Here is a 14,258-nt window from a genome sequence, read left to right as displayed (position 1 = left end):
TTGTTGACCAGGATGGTCTCGATCTCTTGACCTTGTGATCCACCCGCCTTGGCCTCCCAAAGTGCTGGGATTACAGGCTTGAGCCACCACGCCCGGCATGCATGAGTTAACTTTCTAGGATGATGGAAGTGTTTTGTTTTTTGTTTATTTATTTTGATTTTTTTTTGTTTTTTTGAGATGGAGTCTCACTCTTGTTTCCCAGGCTGTGGTGCGATCTTGGCTCACCACAACTTCCTCCTTCTCATGGGTTCAAGCGATTCTCCTGCCTCAGCCTCTTGAGTAGCTGGGATTACAGACATGCCCAGCTAATTTAGTATTTTTAGTAGAGATGGGGTTTCTCCATGTTGGTCAGGCTGGTCTCAAACTCCTGACCTCAGGTGATCTGCCCTCCTTGGCCTCCCAAAGTCCTGGAATTACAGGCTGAGCCACCACACCTGGCCTGGAAGTGTTTTATATTTAATATACTTGTCAATATTCATTGTGCTGAACACTTAAGATTTATACATTGTATTGCATGTAATAATTTACTATTAATTTGAAAAACAAGGAAATGGGGGCTAATGGAAGGAGAGCAGAAACTGTGTCATATTTTTTGTCTCGGATGTGAGAGGGTAGGTAGCACATACATGTTAATTTTCTGCATCTGCGTCCTGCCACTTGCCTTCCCAAGTCACCAAGGTACAAAGCCCTGTCACCTCTAGTTAATATCACCTCTAGTTAATATCCTCTAAAGACAGTTCTAGAAGCAGCCATGGTCAGTGTCTACTCTGCAGGTCAATGTGTTCCATGTTACAGTAAATAAATAAATACATGAGTAATAACCTCTAACCCAGATATGTCTTGGATTATGTTTTTCTGAAGTTATATAAAGCTTATAAACACAGGAAATAAAGTACATTGAAAGCATGGCAGAAAAAATCCAAAATAGACAAAAATGTAAATGAAGACTATGAGAAGAAACAACAGAAGAGGCATATTTTTTAAGTTCCAAAATGATGCCAGTCAAAACTCAGGAGTGGAGGAAATGAGAATCCTGGGATGGAATGGCAATCCAAAGCAAGGAAAACAGAACATTCAAAGCATTGTGCATAGCATGGAGCAGGAGAAGCCAAGAAAGTCTGCATATTAACTTACAGCTGGCCACCAGCTAAAATGGGAATTTAATGACTCTTAAGGCTTGTGTCTTATACATGAATGGGAATTGGATCGAATTCTTTTAAATTACTGGAGCAGATTTTATTCCTTCACTTTTAGATTTTTAGACTTAAGCTTTGGTGTAATAGAAATAACCAACAACCTATTAATAAACGTTGAACTGTCTTCAGATAGTGGATGGGGCTTTCGTTTTGTTAGCTGTTTTCACAATATGCATGTTCAATAGCTACTTTTTATAACTGTGTATAGATTCTAAAGTAAAAGCAAATTAAATATGCATGCATATTGTCTCTGCCTAAATAAATGCACTTAAAATTGCTGTTTATGAATTGTGATGATGACCATCTCTGATTTACTAATGTTTGCCACTGTGGTTGTAAATTTCTTTATTTCTCTAATATTTTGACTTTCTGTATATCTCAAATCTGCATTATTAAGAACAAAGATTCTTGATAATTTCAACTTCCTTGTGTACTGTCAATTTCATCAAACAGAAGTAACTCTTTATCTTTGCACCCGATGGCTCACGCCTATAATCCCTACACTTTGGGAGGCCAAGGCAGGTGGATCACCTGAGGTCAGGAGTTCAAGACCAGCCTGGACAACATGGTGAAAACCTGTCTCTCCTAAAAATACAAAAATTGGCTGGGTGTGGTGGGAGGTGGGGGGCACCTGTAATCTCGGCTACTCGGGAGGTTGGGACAGGAGAATTGCATGAAACCAGGAGGCAGAGGTTGCTGTGAGCTGAGACTGCGCCATTGCACTCCAGCCTGGGTGACAAGAGCAAAACTCTGTCTCGGAAAAAAAAAAAAAATTTAATTACTCTTGTTCTCATCTAATCCTTTCTCCTTAGCCATTATTTTTATCAGCTAATGATACCGTTAGGTTAATTTTTTCTTTCAGCCAGAAGTTGCCTGTTCTTTTTATCTCTAAATATTCTTGGGTTAATTTGTTTTCGGAGCATTTCTGTGAAACTCTATGACTGTGTCTTAGTGATGGAGATGACAGGTTTTTGTTTTGTCCAAAAGGACACCTTAACAATGTTAACTTCCTTCACCCTGTACAAATAGCAGCTCCCCTGGTCACACCCCGGACCTCATCATGACTGGGAGCTGCACCACCTTCAGCATCTCCCATGTGAGGCTCTCACCCTGCGTCTCTGTCTCCTCCTCCCTCAGTATCGGTCTTCAACAGTTCCTCATTCCCCACAGGACCTCCAGACGACTGAACACTCTCTTTTGTCCCTCCTCTCCCTTTGCAGACTAGACCCCAGAGCCCGCGATTCTTATCATCCTGTGCACATTCTTTCATCTCTGCTGCCCCATGTGTCTCCCCTTTGTCCTATCTCAAGTCAGAGTCACTTGGCAAATCCAATCCTGGTTAAATTCAACTATACTTAGTCTTTACCTGCACCCAGGCAGCTAAACACAGATGGGCTTGGAGTGTCATGGACTAGCGATTATCTCTACAGTGACCTTCTCCTGAGTGCGCTTTGACCCCAGTTTTCTATTTTTATTTTTTAAATTACATTTACTTTTTTTTTAGAGACAGAGTCTTGCTGTGTTACCCAAACTGGATTCAAACTTCTGGGCTCAAGCAATCCTCCCACCGCAGTCTCCCCAGTGGCTGGGATTACAGGGACGCGCCACAGTGCCCTACATTCTCTACCCGATAGAAAACCAAACCCTCTGTTCTTTTCCATTGCAGCAGTATATCAAAATTTCTGCTCCCTGGTGAAGGAATCTTGTATCAGAGGGCTTAGTCTTTTTTAGCAACTTTTTAAAAATCACTTCAAGGACTAGAAGGATGGTAAAGCCGTATATTCAACCCCTTCCCTCAATCCAATCTTGAACCAAGCCCCATGATTGCTAATGATATAGTCAGGACAAACCAAATGCTTTTAATGAGAAAGGATGGGGCCATTACAAAGCAGACAGGGCTGAACCAGATACAAAGGGCAGGCTGAGGGATTTACTCCATTCCCCAGGCCCTGGTAACACAATTAAAGAGAGTTCTGTCTAGAAAAAGTGCCAGCAAGGGCCTCACGCCTATTTCCCATGAGCCAACATACTATAAGAGCAAAAAGTACGCTATTGCCCTCAGGGAAGAGAGAAAAGTAACTAGGTCTCTGAAGAAAAATGCAGCAGAAAAGCAAATTACCATCATACTAAGAAAGTTTTTCTTTTGAATGATCAGTCCCTGGAATAAACATTACATTTAAAAGGTCTTATTATTTCACTTAGTTTCCCTACCTAAAACTATATCTGCTAGTTTCACTACCTAAAAATATATCTGCTAAATAGATTGACTCCATCCTTTATTGCAGGCCTAATGGAATTCTGGCATTAAAAATTTGATCCATTTTGGTCCTTAACTTATAAAACTTCATGTCTATCAGATCCTTTAATAGACAGAGAAGATCATTAAAACTCCAGATATTTCTAAAGCCACAGTCCAGAAAGTGGCAAAGCTCATTTTAAAAAATTTAGTGATGGCTCACATTGTGTAGGCTGACTTCTAATTGAATCTAATTTGCCTGCAAAACTCAAGTTGGCTGAAGGCCTTTTGAACCTGCCATTGTAATTCACAGCTCAAGAAGGCAGGCCCCAACCCAATGGGCCTTTCTAGCAATAAAGAGAAAAAATTGTCAGTCATCTTCCAGCCAAAGCCGGGCCACTTTTCTGAGCAAGCTGGACAGTCTGAGAAGCAGTTCCTCCAGCCCTTATGTTCATGAAGTTGAGCCTTGGTCAGGTAGGCCTTCACACAGGGAAGCATGTCTTCTCCAGCACGGCAATCCTTCAGGTAGCCAGGATAAGGCTGTACAACCAGCATGACCACAGAAATGAAAACAACAACAAATAAAGAGGCAACTGTAAAAGGTTATTGAGTTTGAAATGGGTTTGGTGTTTTCAGGTGTAGCTTCACAGTTTATTTCCTGGACAGATTCTGATGGAGGTTGAGAATCATTATAATATGCTATAGTCAGTTTTGAAATTAGATCTGCTAACATTCCAGTTCTGCCACATATTAGTCATGTGACTTCAGGCAAGATGCCTCATCTGTCTGAACTCATTATATAGAGAGACAGAGGAGCACTCACCTCGCAGCATTGTTCAATGAAATTACAATTGAAAGTCCTTGACACATAGTATGTGCTAAATAAACCATGTGCTAAATGAGTAAAATCTCTGACATTGAGAATTTAACCCTTTCCAAGAATTTGTTCCCATTTCTCTCCACTTTTTTCTGTGCCATTACCTGCAACAATGTGACAAGAGCGAGAGACGTGCATACAGTCTTGCTCATAATAGGTGCTCAGGAAATACTTTTTGACTTGGTTTGATTATCTGTGTTCTCAACCCTGATTAAACCACATTACCACTCTGAGCCACAACAGCCCTCAGCATTTCCCAGAAAGACCAGATTAACCCTAGAGCTTTCAAAACTAATCCAGATAGAGGAATTTAGGGTAGAGGGCGGTCAGGATCTGTGCAGTAAAGCAAGCAGACCAACCTCAGCGTCTAGAATGGTGGAGAGTAATCAGTGTCCTGAATGCATGGATCAGGGTAGCATCATCCTACTGTTGGCCACTGTTCTAAGAAATTCCCTAAAGCCCAGGTGATTCAGATTTCTTAGTACCTGCGTCCCCTAAGGAGGCCTAAGGGTTCCTAAAATTATCCAGAATTTAGGAGTGAAACTTTTTGATCATCACACTGGTCAGCCAGTCCCCTGAAATGACACAGCCTCTAGGCCATTCTACCAGTCTGCTGGACATTTGCACTTTGACAGTTGCTTATTTGCTAAGATTTGGGAGTAAATGGAACAGCTTAGGGGAGACATTTTTCACATTTTGATCTACAATAGGTACATGGTAAAATCCCGTTCACCTATTCCAGCCTAGCACATTTATAACCCCATTAGTGCTGATCATTGCTATGGGAGGTCATAGAGGAATCCATGTAAGGTCATTTACTTCTCTTTATCTAGTCTGATCAGCTGAGTTCAACTTAGATGGAAACGAAAGCTTCTATGCCTTGCATAGTTCTAATCGTAGAAGGTAGGCAATTAGTGGAGGCATTCAACGTTGCATAAACTTTTTGCTCCATTGTGGCAATGTAGGTTTGGGATCCAAATGAAAATAAATGGAAACTTCCCCACAGGTGCTCAACATTTCACTTAATGGTCCCAACAGGTAGTCAGGAGCCTGGGCCAGGTGGGAACATAGGTATAGCTTCATGAGGCTCTTAGGCAACTGACTGTATCCCCATGCCTGCAGGCTCAGCATACAAGCATTAGAATTCACATTTGCTATTCAGATGGTCAGAAAGCAAGGCTCACCCTGTGCTCCACAAAAGAGCCTATGGGAAGGCTGGACGTGGTGCCTCAAGCCTGTAATTCCAGCACTTTGGGTGGGGGAGCTGGGTGGATCACCTGAGGTCAGGAGTTCAAGACCAGCCTGGCCAACATGGTGAAACCCTGTCTCTACTAAACATTAGCCAGGCGTGGTGGCGGGTACTTGTTATCTAAGCTACTTGGGAGACTGAAGCATGAGAATCACTTGAACTCGGGAGGCAGAGGTTGCAGTGAGCCGAGATCACGCCACTGCACTCCAACCTCGGCAACAAGAGGGATACTTCATCCCCCTTCCCCAAAAAAGAGCCTATGGGAGACTTATGCTCCTCCTTCTTTTATAACGTTGTACCTGTTGACCAATCCCCCCTCATTGTGTCCTTCCTCCTTTCTCCCCGGTTTCTGGTAAACACTGTTCTATTCTCTATTTCTATGAGTTCTTTTTTTTTTTTTTTTATTTCAAATATAAGTGAGATTGTGCAATATTTGACTTTCTATGTCTGATTTATTTCACTTAATGTAACATCTTCCAGGTTCATACATGTCATCACGAATGACAGGATTTCATTGTTTTTATGACTGAATAACATTCCATTGTGTATACATACATTTTTCAATCCATTCTTCCATGTATAGATACTTAGGTTGACTCTATACCTTAGCTATTTTGAATAATGTTACAATAAACTTAAGAGTGCCGATATCAGGCATATTTGGCATAGGTCGCACTTGGGATATATACCCAGTAGTGGGATTTCTGCATCATACAGTCGTTCCATTTTTAACGTTTTGAGGAACCTCCATACATTCTTCCACATGGCCGTACTAATTTACATTCCCACCAACAGTATGTAAAGTTTCCCTTTTCTCCAAATCACTGCCATTACTTCTTATCTTTCGTTGTTGCTGTTTATTTTTCCATAGGTTATTGGGGTACAGGTGGTATTTGGTTACATAAGTAAGCTCTTTAGTGGTGATTTGTGAGATTTTGGTGCACCCGTCACCCAAGCAGTATATACTGCACCCTATTTGTTGTCTTTTATCCCACCTTCCCGGTTGTTATTAACAACAGCCTTTCTAGCTGGAACAAGGTGGTGTCTCATGATGGGTTTGTTAAGACTCTGAAAGCACAGGCAACAAAAGGAAAAATAGACAAATGGAATTGCATCAGTGCAAAAGCTTTTGCATAGAGGAAACCATCAACAAAATGAAGAGACAGCCTACAGAATGGAAGAAGATAGTCTCAACTCATACATCTGGAAAGGTATTAACAACCAGAATGTATAAGAAACTCAAAGAACTCAATAGTGGGAAAACAAACAGCATGATTTTTAAAATGGACAAAAGACTTTAGTAGATACTTCTCAAAAGAAGACATACAAATGGCCAGGAGGTATATTTTTTAAATGCTCAACATCACTAATCTTTAGAGAAATGCTCCTCCTTCTTGAATTATAAGCACAGCTCAGCAGTGGCCAAACATCAGCCTGAGGACAAACAGTGGCCTTTGGCAATGTTTACCCCATCTTGTCTTAAAATAAGGGAAGGTAGGAAAATACAGAAAGTAGTGCATGGAGCTGAATTTAGGCTACTCCAAAGACTTTAAAATAGTTATAAGTGTCCTTTCTTTTATGAGACGTGCTGACATCAGATCATGGTTATGTCTTCTTAATATCTTTACTTGCAATTATTTGTTTTATTCCTCCTAGCCCTCCGCCTTTATAAACGTTTTTGCCAGTCCTTAAAATACAGCTATCTGGAACACCAGAGAAAGGAAAGTAGCATGTCTGTGCTATAAGCCAGCTGTGGAATCTCAAAATTGCTCACATTCTTTGCTTTTCAGATTCTAAATCAGGAAATTGGAGGTAGCGGGGCAAGTGCAAAACCAAAGGTGGGTTTGCACATGGCTTTTTGGCATGAGCCCAGCCAAGCCTTGGGGTCTCCTGTGTGTCACACACATGACAAATGGTAATAAAATACAGGCTTTTTCAATGCTGGAAATTGAGTAAATTTCAGATATCCATAGCATTCTATAAGTAGAGATTAAGAATTTTTCATAATATACAAATGCCGACATTTTTTCCTATTCTTTTTTTCTTTTTGACAGTGACTGTGACAGTTTTCTGCCCCCACCCCACTTTGCTATCCCTTGTCTTCTACTTCTTTTTAAATGTGAACACACATTGGCACCAAAAGGAGCCTGAGTCCTGAGGTGCAGCCTAACCTTCTTGGCTGTCCTACTCCAGCACCCCACGTTTCACCTAGAAGGGAGCTCATAATTCATATGCCCCAGTGGAATGGCTCGCAGAATGCTGGCCAGCTCCCTCTGCTTCACTTATAAATTTGAGGTAAAGGACATAGAGCAGTTAACAGCCCCCTCTTTGAAAGACCTGGCAGTGTCAAAGCAAAAACCCTGTGAATATAATGGAATCAATAATGGTCTCAGTTTTTTGTTCCAATCAACCAACTAGAGATTCATAATCCAAAATTGGCTTCTAAATGTGTTCTCAGGGCATAACTCAAGACTCCTGGCTTCTCAGATCCCAGAGCAGGGATTCACTGTGAAATTCAATATCCCTTCAGACTTCAAGGATGCAGAATCATAACATGTATCCCAGGAAAAATGGGTTCAAATCCTAGATCTCCCACTTGCCAGCATTTGACCCTTAGCAATTCACTTAACTCATCTCAGGGTCAGACTCCTCATCACCAAAGTGAGATACAGCAATGATTTATCAACAGGCTCCAGTGAGATGACACAAAAACAGCACTTAGCACAGTGCTGAACATGTAGAAAGTTCTCAAAAAATATATTGTTATTATTGTTACCCAAGTTTGCTTATTACAGCCCTTCTCAAACATTTTGGTCTCAGAATTCCTTTATGCTTTTAAAAATTGTTGAGGATATCCAAAGCTTTTGCTCAGAAGGGTTTTTTTTATTGATATGCATAATATTTGATATTAAAACAAAAAACAAAACACAATGTCTGAAACACAAGAATACAAAAACACATTTCAGTAGCCATCAAAACAGTGATGTCATCGCCCACCATCTAGCCACTGGAAAACGCCACTGTCCAGACCAAGAGGGTAAGAGTGGAAAATGCAAACAACAGCTAAGTATTACAGTTTTGACCTTATATACTTCAGATTACCTATTTAAAAAACATGAGACTAATATTCCTCTCTTTGCAGGAAGTAGTATGCCTTATAATGTCCACACTACATGCTGTCCTATTTATTCAGATTCTATCAGGTGAAGAATACAGTCTTTTTTTTGTTTGTTTTTTTTTTGAGATGTACTGTCACTCTTGCCCAGGGTGGAGTGCAGTGCTGCGATCTCGGCTCACTGCAACCTCTGCCTCCTGGGCTCAAGCCATTCTCCCACTTCAGCCTCCTGAGCAGCTGGGACCACAGGCACACACCACCATGCCCAGCTAATTTTTTTTCTTTTTCTTTTTTCTTTGTAATTTTGGTAAAGACAAGGTTTTGCCATGCTGCCCAGACTGGTCTCAAACTCCTGGGCTCAAGCAATCTGCCCACCTCAGCCTCCCAAAGTGCTGGAATTACAGCTGTAAGCCACCACACCCAGCCAAATCTTCTTTTAATAAGCTATTCACACTTTAGTATCAAACATTCTCCTTTATATCATAATCTATGTCATCTCATTTCTTATTTTTTCCTTAACAGAAGTGGGAAATATCCAGTAATAATAAAAAATTGCTAATATTGGCCAGGCGTGGTGGCTCATGCCTATAATCCCAGCACTTTGAGAGGCCGAGGCAGACAGATGATGAGGTCAAGAAATCGAGACCATCCTGGCTAACATGATGAAACCCCAACTCTACTAAAAATACAAAAAAATTAATCTGGCATGGTGGCACGTGCCTATAGTCCCAGCAACCCAGGAGGCTGAGGCAGGAAAATCGCTTGAACCTGGGAGGTAGAGGTTGCAGTGAGCCAAGATCGCACCACTGTACTCCAGCTTGGGCAACAGAGCAAGGCTCTGTCTCAAAAAAATAAAAATTGCTATACCCTATATACTGGGTAGCAATGTGCCAGACACAATGCCAAGAGCTTAAGAAAAATTTACCTGATTAGGTCCTTACAATCCCCCTACTGTGTGCCCACTATTACTTCAAGTTTGCAGATAATAGAAAAATTACATCAAATCATTCTAGTAACTGTAGCACCCTGGAGAAGCCCAGGACTCCCTGATTGTAAGCACACTTTATAAGTTACTCCCCAACTCACTTCACTCAAACTTACCAACTAACTAGTTACATTCACACTCCCCAATTATTCTGCTTTCCTATTGTTTATGATAAATGTAATGGCAGTGATTGAGTCATGATCTCTGCATTATTCTTCTTTTAAAGTAAGTCTTTTTTTCACTGTCGAAATCCCAGCTGCTTTTTTCTTTTGCAGAAATTGATAACCTGATCCTAAAATGTACATAGAAATGCAACAGATTCAGAATAAAGAAGGATAAAAGTTGGAGAACTCAAACTTTCTGATTTCAAAACTTAACTACAAAACTACGGTAATCAAGGCAGGGCAGTACTGGCATAAAGACAGACACATAGATCAATGAAACAGAATCAAGAATCCAGAAATAAACCAACAAGAGTGCCAAGACAATTTAATGGGAAACAATAGTGTTTTCAAAAAATGGCGCTAGGATGATAGTAGTCACAGCAAAAAAATAAAGGAGACCCTTATCTCACACCATATGCAAAAATTAACTCAAAATGAATTAAAGACCCACGCATAAGAGCTAAAGCTGTAAAACTCTTAGAAGAAAACATAGGATTTGGGCATCAAATGTACAAGTGATGAAAGTTAAAGATAAATTGGACATTGCCAAAATTAGAAAATTCTGTGTTTCAAAGGTATTACCAAGAAAATAAAAAGACAACTCACAGGATGGGAGAAAATATTTGCAAATCACACATAAGGGACTTCTGTCCAGAATGGATAAAGAAGTCTTACAACTCAGTAACAGAAAAGCAAATGACCCAGTTTAAAAATGGGTGAAGGATTTGAATATACATTTCACCAAAGAATATATATAACAAGCACATGAAAAGATGTTCAAAGTCATTAGGAAACAAAGATATGCAAATGAAAACAACATGCAATACCATTTCACGCCCACTATCATAGCTAAAATTAAAAAGAAGCATAACATGCTAACAAGGGTGAGAAGAAATTGGAATCCTCATACACTGCTGGTGGGAATGTTACATAGGGCAGCTACTTTGGAAAACAATCAGGCAGCTCTTCAAAAGGTTAAATATTGAGTTACCATATGACCTAACGATTCCACTCCTACGTGTGTACCCACATGAACTGAAAACCTACAGTCACATAAAAACTTGCACACAAACGTTCATAGCAACATTATTCCTAATAGCCAAATATGTTTCCAAATGTCCATCAACTGATAATTGGACAACAAAATGTGGCACATTTATTCGAGGAAATATGGTTCAGCAATAAAAAAAGAAATAACATGCTCATTCATGCTGCAAGATGGATGAACGCTGAAAACATTATGGTAAGCAAAAAAAGCCAATTACATAAGACCACATATTACATTATTCCTTTTACATGAATTGTCCATTATGGGCAAATCCATAAAAACAAAAATAGTTTTGTACTAGAGAGAGAGGGGTATGGAGAGTGGCTGAAGAGCACTGGTTTTCTTTTGGTAATGAAATGTTCTGGAATTAGATAGTGGTGATTGTTGCCCATCTTTGTGAATGTACTAAAGAAACACTGAATTGTACGCTTTAAAGGGGTGAATCTTATAGTATGTGAAGTATAGTTCAACAAAGCTGTTCTTTTTTAAAAATCAAATCCTATTCTTGAATTAGGTTTTATGTCACTGCATTCCTTCTGCTTTTCTTGACCTTCCCACCCACCTCAGGCAGTGAATCTGCAAGCCAAACAAGTTATTAATTTTATTTAGTTGAAGCACTGCTGAAGACTGAAGGAACTGCAGTATAAACCCAGGCTAACCATATCATAAATTACAGCTAAAAAGTACATGGAAATCAAACCAGTAATGATTCAAGATTTTAGCTTCTGAGTGTGGACATTATCCAGAGGAAATGTGTTTCACGGGTAGGGGGAAAAAATGAGCCTGCTTTTCATGGACAAGATTTGATCATTTTAGGCAAAGAATAAATCCCATATCCTCAGTTTTCACTCTCTTGGTTTTTTTCCCCCAGATCCCAATTCCCACCTGAATTCACCAACATTATGTAAGCTGCTGGAGAAGTTGTCAGGGACAGCTGAGGCCCAAGAGCAAGTTCCAGAATCCTGCCTTCTGCAGAGGAAGGCTGTCAGCTGGCCACCCCCACAGGGGCCTGGACCCTCAGAGGAGCCGTGAACCTGCCCGGGTCTCCTCGGATGCCAGCTGTCCTCCCATGGGTTCCTGCTGAGCACAGCACTCCATCCCAGCAGTCTGGGAGTGAAGTGCTCCCTGACAAGTTGTCAGAGTCACAAAATCTGGAAGAGCTGAGCAAGTTTACTTAGGAAGGCAGAGTGAAGGGAGAATGAAATAAAAGAAGGCACTTAGAAGAATTAAGGAGGGAAAATAAGCTAAGCTGCCCCACAGACTTTCACACTATCTCAAAGTTGACAAATCGTAAATACTCCTGTGACTTTCTTAGTCCATGAAAAGTACTTCAGATTCTTGAAACTTGTTCCTTCAGAGGTACCCTTTTTTAAAGTAACCACTAGAGACTGAGTTTATGTTTTTATGAAGGGGAGTGGAGGCCAATAGGAATGGTGGATTGCCTTTTGTTCTTGTTCACGTGTCTCACCATTACTCATAATACCATATTAGCTTTAAGAACCACCAACAAAAAGGCAAGTCAAGTAATAAGAGAACTAGCCAGAGATTGCCAAGCCACACCTCCAGCTTCTAAACAACCCAGCATTCCTTATGGGAAATGCATCATGTCCCACTTTGGGAATATTGATGTTCTGACAAAATTTGAGCCTCTCCAAATGCAAACATTTTATTGTCCACAAAAAGGACATTTATTAAAGAAAAGAAATGGGGGGAAAAACATGAGGTTCATTGAAAATTAAAGAGATGAAAAAATAATTCTGACCAAACACCATTTTGCTGAGTTATATACAAATAATCAGAAACATATTGTGCAGGTTAAGCCTCCCTTGAACTAAGATTCTGAAGTTAAGGGACAAAGTGCTCAGCAAAAACTAAATAAAAACAGCAAACATGTTTGGAATTTTGCCAGGCCTTAAAATCGCTTTAAAAAAAAAAGCTGAAAATTTTATTTTTCCTAAATTCTCTATATGTCTTCAGGATAATACTTTCCTCTGCCAATGGTGGCTGGAATAAAAGAAGCTAGGACACCAAACATCCTCTCTTTATCTGAGCCTGGATTTGTTTACCCTGAAACTTTTCATCAGCCTTGTTTAAGCTATCTAGATTTGTACATATGAATTTAATGCTTTTTTTTTTAAAAAAGAGAGAGAAGTGTTTAAATAAAATAATACTAAATACAAGTCAATACAAAAAGATAATATAAGGTTATCTTCTGGGTAAGAGGAGAGAAATTATGTAAGGAAAGTGGAATAAAGCCTACCGGGGCACTCTTGTCCGTTTCAGCCTGCCGGTACGCCTTCAAATTCCCTTGACCTTAGTTGTAACCAGCTCATGCCTGAACATAAACACAATCCAGTCAGTCTGGCACAATGCATATCAATCGTTTCATATGTAATTAACAAATGATGGAATAACTGGAAATATAACCCAGGACTTACACAGATTAATACGTGATTTGTCCTAGTGTGTTAAAGTCAAACACAAATGAAAACCAAGTATGATACACTCATAGGGCTGAATGCTGCCAGTCACAAACGAAAATGAGACTAGGCTGTACAAGATGCACACGCACCCTTATGTTCTTCCTCTCCACTGAGTTCGGCCACATGCTCTGTATGACAACAGTGCATTGCTCAGTTCTCCCCAAACTGCAGGATCCGCCCCGGTCTCCAGCACTCAGCAGGCTTTTCCCTCCTTACACCTGCTTCAATCAAACTACTTTCATCATTGTTTTAAAGGGAAAGTCTTATAGCAGTATTTATTTTTTAGAAACTTAATGTGTCTTTTTTTTGGAGTGCAGTGACACGATCTTGGCTCACAGAAACCTCTGCCTCCTGGGTTCGAGTGATTCTCCTGCCTCAGCCCACCGAGTAGCTGGGACTACAGTTGGGTGCCACCACACCCAGCTAATTTTTTGTATTTGTTTTTAGTAGAGATAGGGTTTCACCATGTTGACCAGGCTGGTCTTAAACGCCTGATGTCACATGATTTGCCCACCTCAGCCTCCCAAAGTACTGGGATTACGGACGTGAGCCACTGCGCCAGGCCTAATGTGTCTTTTTTAATGTGTTAGTATGTCATTATGATTGTTTATCTGTTGTTGCTGTCTAATTACAAGAGTGCAAAAAAAAAAAAAAAAAGCCTTGTTATTATTAGTGCTCAGTTTTGCAGAACTCAGGGTTTTTTGGAATGCCTGTATCACATGACAGCAGAAACATCTGTGACTGTAAAGTGCAATGATCAATTGCTTATCTATCTAGGATGGTGACTAATCTTGATACAGAGTTCCATTTCCATTACATGTGTGGATTCTTTTGCTGGACACTTTAAGCCTCTATGCCGATTAAATAAACCAAAGTATTGCCTCTTCCGAAGTTCATTTCACAGT

Source organism: Sapajus apella, unplaced genomic scaffold (genome assembly GCF_009761245.1).
Source record: "Sapajus apella isolate SASKATOON/1434 unplaced genomic scaffold, GSC_monkey_1.0 scaffold157, whole genome shotgun sequence".
NCBI classification, from domain to species: Eukaryota; Metazoa; Chordata; class Mammalia; order Primates; family Cebidae; genus Sapajus; species Sapajus apella.
Note: the sequence above shows the minus strand (reverse complement) of the source record.